The 11,084-nt window shown below is 41.9% G+C and overlaps 1 pseudogene; it reads left to right on the top strand.

The window, feature by feature from the left end:
• The first annotated feature begins 1,876 nt into the window (after nt 1-1,876).
• LOC125545386 lies at nt 1,877-10,702 on the top strand (annotated as a pseudogene).
• The last annotated feature ends 382 nt before the right edge of the window (nt 10,703-11,084 follow it).

Genomic DNA, 11,084 nt, shown 5'->3' with positions numbered 1-11,084 from the left:
TCGCCAAGCGCTACGGAGGAGGAGGAGGTGTAGGAGAGGGGGAGGGCTGCGCCAGGGGAAGGGTGCAACTGCCCTCTCTCTCCCTCACTATATATAGGAGGAAGGGGGGGAGGAGGAGGCGCCCTAGGGTTTCCCTAGGGTAGGGGCGACGGCCACAGGGGAAACCCTAGATGGGTTTGGGCGCCCCCACCCCTAGGAAACTTTCCCCCCAAGCCGGGAGGGGTGGCTGCCCTAGGGGAGGCGCCCCCACCTCTCCAGGTTACGTGAGATGGGGTTGGAGGGGCGCTCACCCCCTTAGTGGGCTGATGTGCCCCCTCCCCTTGGCCCATAAGGCCCCCCAACACTTGCCGGGGCCTCCGAAACCCCTTTCGGACACGCTAGGCGTCACCCGGTACCCTCGGAACAATCCCGGACTCCAATACCCTTCGTCCAATATATCGATCTTCACCTCCGGACCATTCCGGAACTCCTCATCACGTCCAGGATCTCATCCGGGACTCCGAACAACCTTCGGTAACCACATACTATTTCCCATAACAACTCTAGCGTCACCGAACCTCAAGTGTGTAGACCCTACGGGCTCGGGAACCATGTAGACATGACCGAGAGATCTCTCCGGCCAATAACCAACAACGTGATCTGGATACCCATTTTGGCTCCTACATGTTCCACGATGATCTCATCGGATGAACCACGATGTCAAGGATTCAATCAATCCCGTATGCAATTCCCTTTGCCTATCGGTATGTTACTTGCCCCAGATTCGATCGCCGGTATCCCCATACCTCGTTCAATCTCGTTACCGGCAAGTCTCTTTACTCGTTCCGTAACGCATGATCCCGTGACCAACTCCTTAGTCACATTGAGCTCATTATGATGATGCATTACCGAGTGGGCCCAGAGATACCTCTCCGTCATGCGGAGTGACAAATCCCAGTCTCGATTCGTGCCAACCCAACAGACACTTTCGGAGATACCTGTAGTGCACCTTTATAGCCACCCAGTTACGTTGTGACGTTTGGTACACCCAAAGCATTCCTACGGTATCCGGGAGTTGCACAATCTCATGGTCTAAGGAAATGATACTTGATATTAGAAAAGTTTTAGCAAACGAACTACACGATCTTGTGCTACGCTTAGGATCCAATGTCCATGGTCAGGAAACCACGACCATCTGTTGATCAACGAGCTAGTCAACTAGAGGCTTACTAGGGACATATTACGATCTATGTATTCACACATGTATTACGGTTTCCAGTTAATACAATTATAGCATGAACAATAGACAATTATCATAAACAAGGAAATATAATAATAATCATTTTATTATTGCCTCTAGGGCATATTTCCAACAGAAATGAGGGGGAATACCTTGAGGGGTTGAAGGGGAGGATAATTCATCGATTTGGAGCTCTGATCTGCGAAATTTAGTGGGCATTACGGAGGGGATGAGTGGGGCAGCCGGGGTGGAGAAAGGGGGGGGAGAGGGTTTTTTTTGGGGGGGGGGAGTGGGTGTGAGAGGATGCTTGCCGTTTTGTTAATTCAAGCGCATGGCGCCCTGGCCTGGGGTTTCGTGCTACCGAGCATGGCGCCCTGGCAAGGAGCGTCGGTCCCACGCTCTGCCAACATGGCAAATGAGCGCTGACTAGCATGACGCCCTTGACTAAGGCGTCATGATGTCTAGCACTGTGCCCTGGGCGCCATGCGAAAGGGCATTTTGTGATTTTTTTTAAATGGGTTCATTTTATGTTTGATTTTTCGAAAAGGAGCAGTTTTGTCATTTTTTCATAGTGGGTTGAGGGAGCGGTCCTACATTTCATGGTAGTCTTTTCCTATAGGATCTGACGGCGAGGATGGCTCCCCCCGCAAGCGGAAGCAGCCGCGGCCTCCCCAGCTGAAGCGTCCGCCCCAGCAGTTTGCCGCGGCCCTCTCCGCCGCCGCCGCGATGATGGGCAAGCAGCGCCCCTCCTCCATGTTCACCTCCTCCGTGTTTAAGAAGCCGGGCAGCGACCGCACCAAGGGCTCGTCGCTGGCCGCGGACAGCATCGTGGACGACGTCATCGCCGAGTTTGCCCCCGACGAGAACGACCGAGAGGAGCGCCGTCGCCGTGTTGGTAGGGTCTCTGCCCCGACACCGCCGCCTGCACCAATTGCCCAAATTAAGGCAATTCAAGCAGCCGTACATGCTGAAATGGAGGTTAGATCGGATAATGGGTTCGAGCCTGATGCGGTTTCAGACCATGGGAACGATATGGAGGTGGAATTGCATCCAGATATGGAATTGAAGCCCGATGTAGAAATGCAACCCAAATTAGAAGCAGCTCCAGGCTCTAGTGCTGAATTGGTGGATGAGAATAAGAGCTCGGAGGAACTGAAGCAGGAGGGTAATGGGGAAGTCAAGACAGAGAAGGTGCACCGTTTAAACGCTAAGATTAAGGCAGAGGGCACCAGGAATGGTGATATGTTGAGCGCAACAGCAGGTTGGATGAAGATATGTGGGGATGGGGAGAATGCAGGAGGCGAGGGAGAGGTGGCTGTTCGTGATATCGCCGATGTGGATGAAAGCTCGGAGTTTGAGCTGAAGGATGGAGCCCTGCCCTTCTATGTGCTGGATGCATATGAGGAGCCCTTTGGTATCAATTCAGGCACAGTCTATTTGTTTGGGAAGGTAAATACCATTCATACTAAGTTTCACATATAAGAGACATATGGTTAGTTGCCCACATCTGTTGAAGTGCTTTGTTTTCTTCGCACAATATTTCACCAGCACCAAACTAAGTGATTCTTTAGCTTAGTAGGATAACTGGTTTATATAAATTATGTGGTGCTTTATGTTTTTTAGTATCTGAATGAATGAATGTATTCCATAGTGGCACAGATCATTACTTCCATAAAGTAGTCATTGTTTTTCTAAAAGCTCCACATATTGCTATGGTCAAGTATGTCAGAAATAGTCATCGACTTTGTTAAATAGTTATGTGTTCTATTGGATTATCAGCTATTACATGTTTGCAGCTCTAAGGTTATACACACTACTCTTTTTTGACCACCTGCTTTTCTTCCTAGGTTGTAAGAGGCAAACGCTTCCATAGTTGCCGTGTTGTTGTAAAAAATATGCAAAGGTGCATATATGCAATCCCAAGCAGTTCAGTATTCCCAAGGGACACAATATCAAGGATAGAGAGGAACTCCACAAGTTCTGATGCTTCGCCATCACTTCGAGCAACTTTACATGTGAGAGATTAATTATTTTTATACTAAGCTTAATGCTCATTGCATCATATTTATCTTACATGCACACTGCATGTCTTTTTTCCAGGAGTTGTCATCTGGACTAAAGAGTGAAATAGCTGACAAGTTGTCTGACCTCAATGTTTCAAATTTTGTGATGACTCTAGTCAACGTTTGTAGGTGAAACCATCCTGTAACTTCAACCCCTGTAATATTCTTTGTCGATGATAATTGTTCATATTTCTCATGCCTTAGAGGAACTATGCATTTGAGAGGACTGATGTACCAATCGGTGAGCAGTATGTCCTGAAAGTCAATTACCCATACAAGGTATGTTTCTTGAACAATGCATCTTCTGTCTCATATTTTCTTTTTTTCCTTATACCATATGTATTTTCTTAGGATCCTGCGGTACCAGCTGACCTTAGAGGTAAACATTTCCATGCGTTACTTGGGACAAACAATAGGTATGATCCATAAAATGTGTGACCCATGCTATACACAACAATTCCAGTGTTGTACTCTCCGTGCCAAATCCTTTCCTCACACACGGTAACCATTGTACCTTTTCAGTGCACTCGAACTGTTTCTCATCAAAAGGAAGATCAAGGGTCCTTCATGGTTATCGATTTCTAAATTTGTGGCATGTCCATCTACTGAGCGAGTATACCCTTGACTTCATGCTGTCCTCTCATCCCAGGCTGTGTTTTATATCTAATTAAGTTATTGATACTCTTATAGCTCCTGCCTGATTTTTTGTTGCATTATATTGGTGCTGATGGTTTTTGGCGTTTCCACAGGTCAGCTGGTGTAAATTTGAAGTTACAGTCGAATGCCCAAAAGACATTTCTGTTTTGGTGACAAGTACCACACTGGAAGTCCCCCCAGTTGTAGTTGCGGCTGTTAATCTTAAAACTATCATAAATGAGAAACACAACGTGCATGAGATTGTGTCAGCATCAGTCATATGCTGCCACCAAGTAAAAGTAAGCATGCTAATCTGGGGTTGAAGTATTTTATTCTAGTATTTGTTTGTACATACTTCAGCAGTTAGGTATCAGGTAAATGATTATCCTTGGTCTTCTGGAACAAGATTTTCTGGAAAAGCTGACATACATACCTTGGCAATGATGTATCAAGCAAATGAACCTTCCATGTCTCTGAATATATGAAGCAGTTCTTCTTTAGACAAACTGATGCACTTTGTGTTTATCTGAAACAATTATCGAGTCTACATATTTTTGAGATTATTTTATAAGCTAGAGACACTTTCTGCCAAATAAATGTTGTTTGCCTTTTGGGGTCATTTCAGATTGATACTCCAATGCGTTCTGAAGATTGGCAGAAACGGGGAACGATCAGCCATTTTACTGTTATGCGCAAGCTTGAAGGTAGCATATTTCCTATAGGCCTCGCCAAAGAAGCTTCTGATAGGAACCAGAAGGCTGGTAGCAACGTGCTGGCACTAGAGAGCAGGTGGGTACTGTTGTTGCTTATGAATTTACATCTCCCTTTGAACAAATCCGAGTTCTCATCTTTGCATTTATTAATCTTTTTTTCCATTTACAGTGAACGTGCTTTGTTAAATCGCTTGATGATTGAGCTTAGTAAACTTGATTGTGATGTACTTGTGGGGCACAACATTTCGGGATTCGACCTGGATGTCCTTCTGCACCGTGCTCATGTTTTTGTAATTATATTTCTGATTAATCTTGGTACCTCATGTTTTGATTACAAAGTATACCTCATGTTTTAATTACAAAGTATACATTATGTTTTAATTCAATAAAATAAGAAACATGTCTATTGCGTTTTTCTGCTAGACCTGCAAAGTACCAAGCAGCATGTGGTCCAAAATTGGTCGCCTTAGAAGATCAGTAATGCCCAGGTTTACCAAAGGAAACACACTATATGGTTCTGGGGCAAGTCCAGGAATTATGTCCTGCATTGCTGGCCGTCTCCTCTGTGACACCTACTTATGCTCTCGTGATCTTCTGCGGGAGGTAACCAGCATTTTAATTGCTTGGTGCAACCTTAAAGCCAAATTCAACAATTCTAACCTTTTTATTTACACAGGTGAATTATTCTCTGACACAACTTGCAGAGACGCAATTGAAAAAAGACAGAAGAGAGGTTTCACCACATGATATACCTCCAATGTTCCAATCATTGGGAACACTTCTAAAGCTGGTGTGGTTTCTTTAAATTCAAAAATCATGCTTACTTCTTTCAAGAGAATGCCATGTCTTAAGAATTATGAACTGAAGCAATCTTTACCAATTTATCATCCTCATCTAGGTTGAGTACGGTGAGACTGACGCATGTCTTTCTTTGGAGCTCATGTTCCACTTGAGTGTTCTCCCGCTTACACGCCAACTGACAAATATTAGCGGTAATCTGTGGGGAAAAACTCTCCAGGTAAAGCATCATTATTTTTATGCAAAGTATACATCTGCAACAAATGCAGTCTTCTTTGAAAAAAGGACAAAAAACAATGTTGTGTTGACATGATTTCTCACATGAAATGGACGCAGGGTGCTAGAGCTCAGAGGGTAGAATACCTACTGTTGCACTCATTCCATTCAAAAAAATTCATTGTACCAGATAAGTTTGCTGCACGCAACAAGGAGCTGAACTCTGCAAAACGAAAACTTAATGCTGATACCGAAGGTGGAAACGCTGCTGATCCTACCATTGATGATGAGGTGCATAATGGTGGTCAAGGCAAAGCAAGAAAAGGCTCTTCATATGCTGGTGGTTTGGTTTTGGAGCCTAAAAAAGGTCTATACGACAAGTATATTCTACTTCTGGACTTCAACAGTCTTTATCCTTCAATAATTCAGGTGAGTCATTATTTTTCACAGATTCGGTAAGTTCTGGCTTATTCTCCGCGAGTCAACTGTTAAGCGATGCCCTTGATATATATATATATATATATATATATATATTTGCTGTTTCTTTTATTCTCTTCTCCACTCAGGAATTCAATATCTGCTTCAGCACTGTTGAGCGTTCTTCTGATGGCAATCTCCCTAACCTTCCAACTTCAAAGGCTACTGGTGTTTTGCCTGAGGTACTTACATACATATGTGCTTTATTCGGATATGGAGTTTTTCTGTACTTGGGGGAATGGGACAAACACTGTTTTGCAAAAAATTGAGCCGCTAGCTGGGTAACAACATACTCCCTCCAAGAATGCTATAGGTGGGATACCCTATGGGTAACCGTAACACCCATATTGCTTTGGAACTTTGCCACCAAGAATATAACCAATTTTTTTTTTTTTTTTGCTTTCATCTCATTTCTGAGAAACTTGTAATTAATAATCAGAGTTGCGATTACAGAAATAAAATATGCTATTCCTGCTTGGCCTCCACACCTGTTCATGCTTTTGGTAAGGACATTGGAATTTCGTAAACTTGTTTACTGTGATTCGAGCTTACAAGTGACTATATACTTAACTGTATCCGATCTTTGTAACTAAGCTGGAGAAAAAATTTATTCCCTTCTTACCAATTTTAAATGCTATGAGAATTGACAAACCTTGGTTCTGGAATAGACTACTGAGACATATTCTTCTGGTCATTTTAGTGTACAAGTAATACAATAACACACAATATTCCTTGTCCTGTCTTTACTTTTCTTTGTGCTTCAGTTATAGATGAAAAGTAGCTTCTCGTCAGGGCATAATTTTGTTCTAACATGTGTTTGCAATCATCACTAATGAAACAGCTGTTGAAGAAATGAAGAGTTTGGTGGAGAGGAGAAGAATGGTTAAATCATGGCTCAAAACCGCCTCTGGTCTCAAAAGGCAGCAGTTTGATATTCAACAGCAAGCTTTGAAGCTTACCGCAAACAGGTAAAAAAATACTTGTCACAAGCATTAGTAATTCCTTGCATTCGTCCAGTATGGTCGATGGGCTCTAACTTATCTTTCATTCTCCAGTATGTACGGTTGCTTGGGCTTTTCTAGTTCTAGGTTTTTTGCAAAGCCACTTGCCGAGTTTATTACCCTGCAAGTGAGAACATACTTTCTCTCCTTGAAAAGTAATTTACAAACATGTAAAACTATCTTTGTTGTGACTGATATACATCATGATGACCCTGCAGGGTAGAGAGATCTTAAAAAACAGTGTTGATCTGGTTCAAAATAATTTAAACTTGGAGGTATGTATATTGCTGACCTTTCTAAGATATCCAAAGGACCTTCTTTATAACAAGATTCACCAACTTTCTTTATGAAGAAATTGGCCATGTTGATATTTCTTTTCATTTCACTGGACAGGTTATTTATGGTGACACGGACTCCATAATGATATATACTGGACTGGATGACATCTCCAAGGCAAAGGCAATTGCTGGAAAGGTCACTCAGGAGGTAGGACTTCGATATTAAAATCGCAGCGTTGGATATTAAACTATGATCTATGAGCAACACAAAAACATCATCTTGCCACAACTGCTTTATGCAGGTGAACAAGAAGTACCGTTGTCTGGAGATTGATCTTGATGGTGTATACAAAAGAATGTTGCTTCTCAAAAAGAAGAAATATGCTGCCATTAAAGTGGTACTAGATGGCAGTTTATTAGAGGTGTGTGCTTCTTCCAACTTTATATTGATCTAGCAAAACTAGGAGATCTATTCTAACATGCTTGATACAGAACATTGAGTGCAAGGGACTTGATATAGTCAGGCGTGATTGGAGTTTGCTGTCAAAAGAAATTGGTGATTTTTGCCTGAATCAAATTTTGTCTGGAGGGTAAGTGTTTTAGTTGCCGTTAATTTTGCTCGTGACATTCTCTTTTATCTCATCCATGTTAAAACTGTTTCTACAGGACATGTGATGATGTTGTTGAGTCAATACATAATTCTCTCGTCCAGGTGAGTAGCCTACAACATATTCTCATCTTTTAAGTTTTCATTTTCCATATTTTCTGAGAGGGGCATTAACTTTGGTTGCTACTGCTCCGCACTAAAGTTTTGCATCGGTGCTATATTTGTTAGTGTAATAATATACGATTGAATGAATATGAGTATTGTTGCAGGTCAAAGCACAGATGAAAAGTGGTGAAATAGAGCTTGAAAAATATATCATCACAAAGAGTCTAACGAAAGCGCCAGAAGATTATCCAGATGCTAAAAACCAGCCTCATGTCCAGGTAAGATTTACCTGTTTTATTTCTTTTCGTCATGGTTTATGAGATTAATGGGAAACTGATGAGCTGAGCTAAGTGTTGTCTTCCTTTGATTGTGTTGGATTTTTCAGATTGCTTTAAGACTGAAGCAAAATGGTTTATCTGGATGCTCTGCAGGTGATACAGTTCCTTATATTATTTGCTCACAACAGGTATTGCATTTTCTTTCTTGCATCCCTAAGTACTATTTGGTGCTGGGTTCGCTTACTGTGCTGTTATTGTTAACCTCTGCTTTAAACGCAATGATAACTCAACAAGGGAATATCTGTTTGTCTGAAATTATCTTAATTTTAAAAATGTAATCCTGCCGCAAGAATGTTTTGGGGATATCTGTTTTTAGCTTTGTTTGAAATATTCTAATCAGACCTTAAAATTTACGTGACTATTAAGAGGCAATTCTAACTTTCTTTGACTATTCCAAACATGATTCAGATAATACACATTCTGGGGGAGTTGCTCAAAGAGCTAGGCATCCGGATGAGTTAACACGAGACCCCAACAAGTGGATGATTGACATCGAGTATTATTTGTCACAGCAGGTCCTCCTTTGCATGTAGAGAACATATAGTTCTTGTATGCTACATTTGTCTGTACTGTATTTTTTATTATAAATTGCTTTTACAGATTCATCCTGTGGTTTCTCGCCTGTGTGCTTCAATTGAGGGTACTAGCCCAGCCCGACTGGCTGAATGTCTGGACTTGATTCCTCCAAGGTGTGCATCCGCTCTTGATTCATGGTTAACTATCTAACTGAATTTTTGCTATCATGCGTTTTTGATCCTTCTAAATCCTTGGAATCAGTTCCAATCAAGATCGACCGGGTCTAGCAACAAAGATATGTCTAGCATGCTCTTATCTATAACTGATGATGAAGAAGAGAGGTAAACATATAATATACCTATTTCGCTTTGATTCGTGCAGTCAGGAACTTCCAACTAAAAATATCATGAGTAATACTTGCAGATATCGTGGCTGTGAGCCGATGCGCCTATCATGCCCAAGCTGTACCAGTACCTTCGAGTGTCCCCCTGTATCCAGTCTGATTTCTAGTTTATCAGATACAAATGAAGGAAAAGATGCTACTGTGAATTTCTGGCGTCGGATTCGATGCCCAAGATGTCCAGATGATACTGATGAGTGCAGAGTTTCTCCTGCTGTACTTGCCAACCAGGTTAATACCACTTCATGTAATATGATCTAGCATTCCGATTGCTGAACTGAAATTGTTTTTTTTCCATGCCAGATAAAAAGACAGGCTGATAATTTCATCAATCAGTATTATAAAGGTTTACTGATGGTAAGTACAGTTTCCACTTCGATTGGCATTTCAAACTCTTTTGAACTTGGGTCCCTGTCTACATGTAAGAACCTTTGCTTTCGGCCTATTTCTTTCCAGTGTGATGACGAGGGTTGCAAATATTCGACTCACATTGTGAGCCTTAGAGTGATGGGGGATTCTGAGAGAGGAACCATCTGCCCGAACTATCCACAATGCAACGGCCGTTTAGCAAGACAGGTTTGTTGATACGGGCTTAAGTTTACAATGTGCTTATTTGTTCTTTGATGGCGACTGATACCGATTCTTTGCACTGACAGTACACAGAGGCAGATCTATACAGGCAATTGTCCTACTTTTGCTATGTACTTGATGCAACCCGGTGTCTTGATAAGGTTAGACTAACCCAATTGCTATTTTTTCTTTTCGTTTGTGAATGCCATAGTTGATGTACAGATTTTTGGATGCAGTTGGACCATAAGATGCGGCTTCCTTTCGTGAAAGAGTTTGCAGTATTAAACCAAACCATAAGCTCGGCATTTCTGGAGATTCAGAAAATCCGAGACAGATGTGCTTTTGGATGGGTTCAGTTGACAGATCTAGCAGTGTCAATCTGATAAGCTACTGTTTGCTGTAATCTCAAGCATTGCTGACCTGTGCAAGAAGCTCCTCATGGGCCGTGGGATATTGTGTTGTTGAAACTATATTTGTTGTTGAAGGTGAAAGGAACTGGGAACCAAATGATGACCTTGGCCACTAGCCGCTGACCGGTTTCCTGGCCTGCAAAGGATGGAGTTGCCCACATCATGTTGCATTTAAATACAAATGTTCTAACCAGTTGTTTCAGAGACCCTCCTTGGTGCCATCCCTAGATTTTCAAAATGTATATTGTACTACTATTGTAAATATGTTGCATCCAATCTCATGGTTTTGTAGCGACATACTTTGAATACTAAATTTATCATCATTCCAGTTCTTCCATATTATCTGAAGTTTATCGCAATCCAGTTGCTCACTTACTGATTCTCATATCTGTAACTTTTTTTTTGACAGTCATATGCAACAAGGTTTATTATGTATCAGAAACTAAAAGAAAACAAGGTATTTGTGTATCAGATAGATTACTAGTGCTCTGATAGATGGAATCCTTGACAAAGAGCATGTTGTAGTTCTGCTGGATTTTTCAGGTGTTCGTCTTGTTCTTTTATATATCTGCCAGATATCTCACTTGTAGTCCTTACCAAATGAAAGACTGACTGAATCAGTTATTTGCATAATCTGATAGACATACAGCTTGTCCTGTGAACTCCAGGCTGTGGCAGTGTGAATCACATGAACTAGCTTGGCATATGCCTGATGCTACATACTAAACCCTAACTCT

Source organism: Triticum urartu, chromosome 3 (assembly GCF_003073215.2).
Source record: "Triticum urartu cultivar G1812 chromosome 3, Tu2.1, whole genome shotgun sequence".
Lineage (NCBI taxonomy): Eukaryota > Viridiplantae > Streptophyta > Magnoliopsida > Poales > Poaceae > Triticum > Triticum urartu.
Note: the sequence above shows the minus strand (reverse complement) of the source record. Positions and strands in the feature narration are given on the sequence as shown.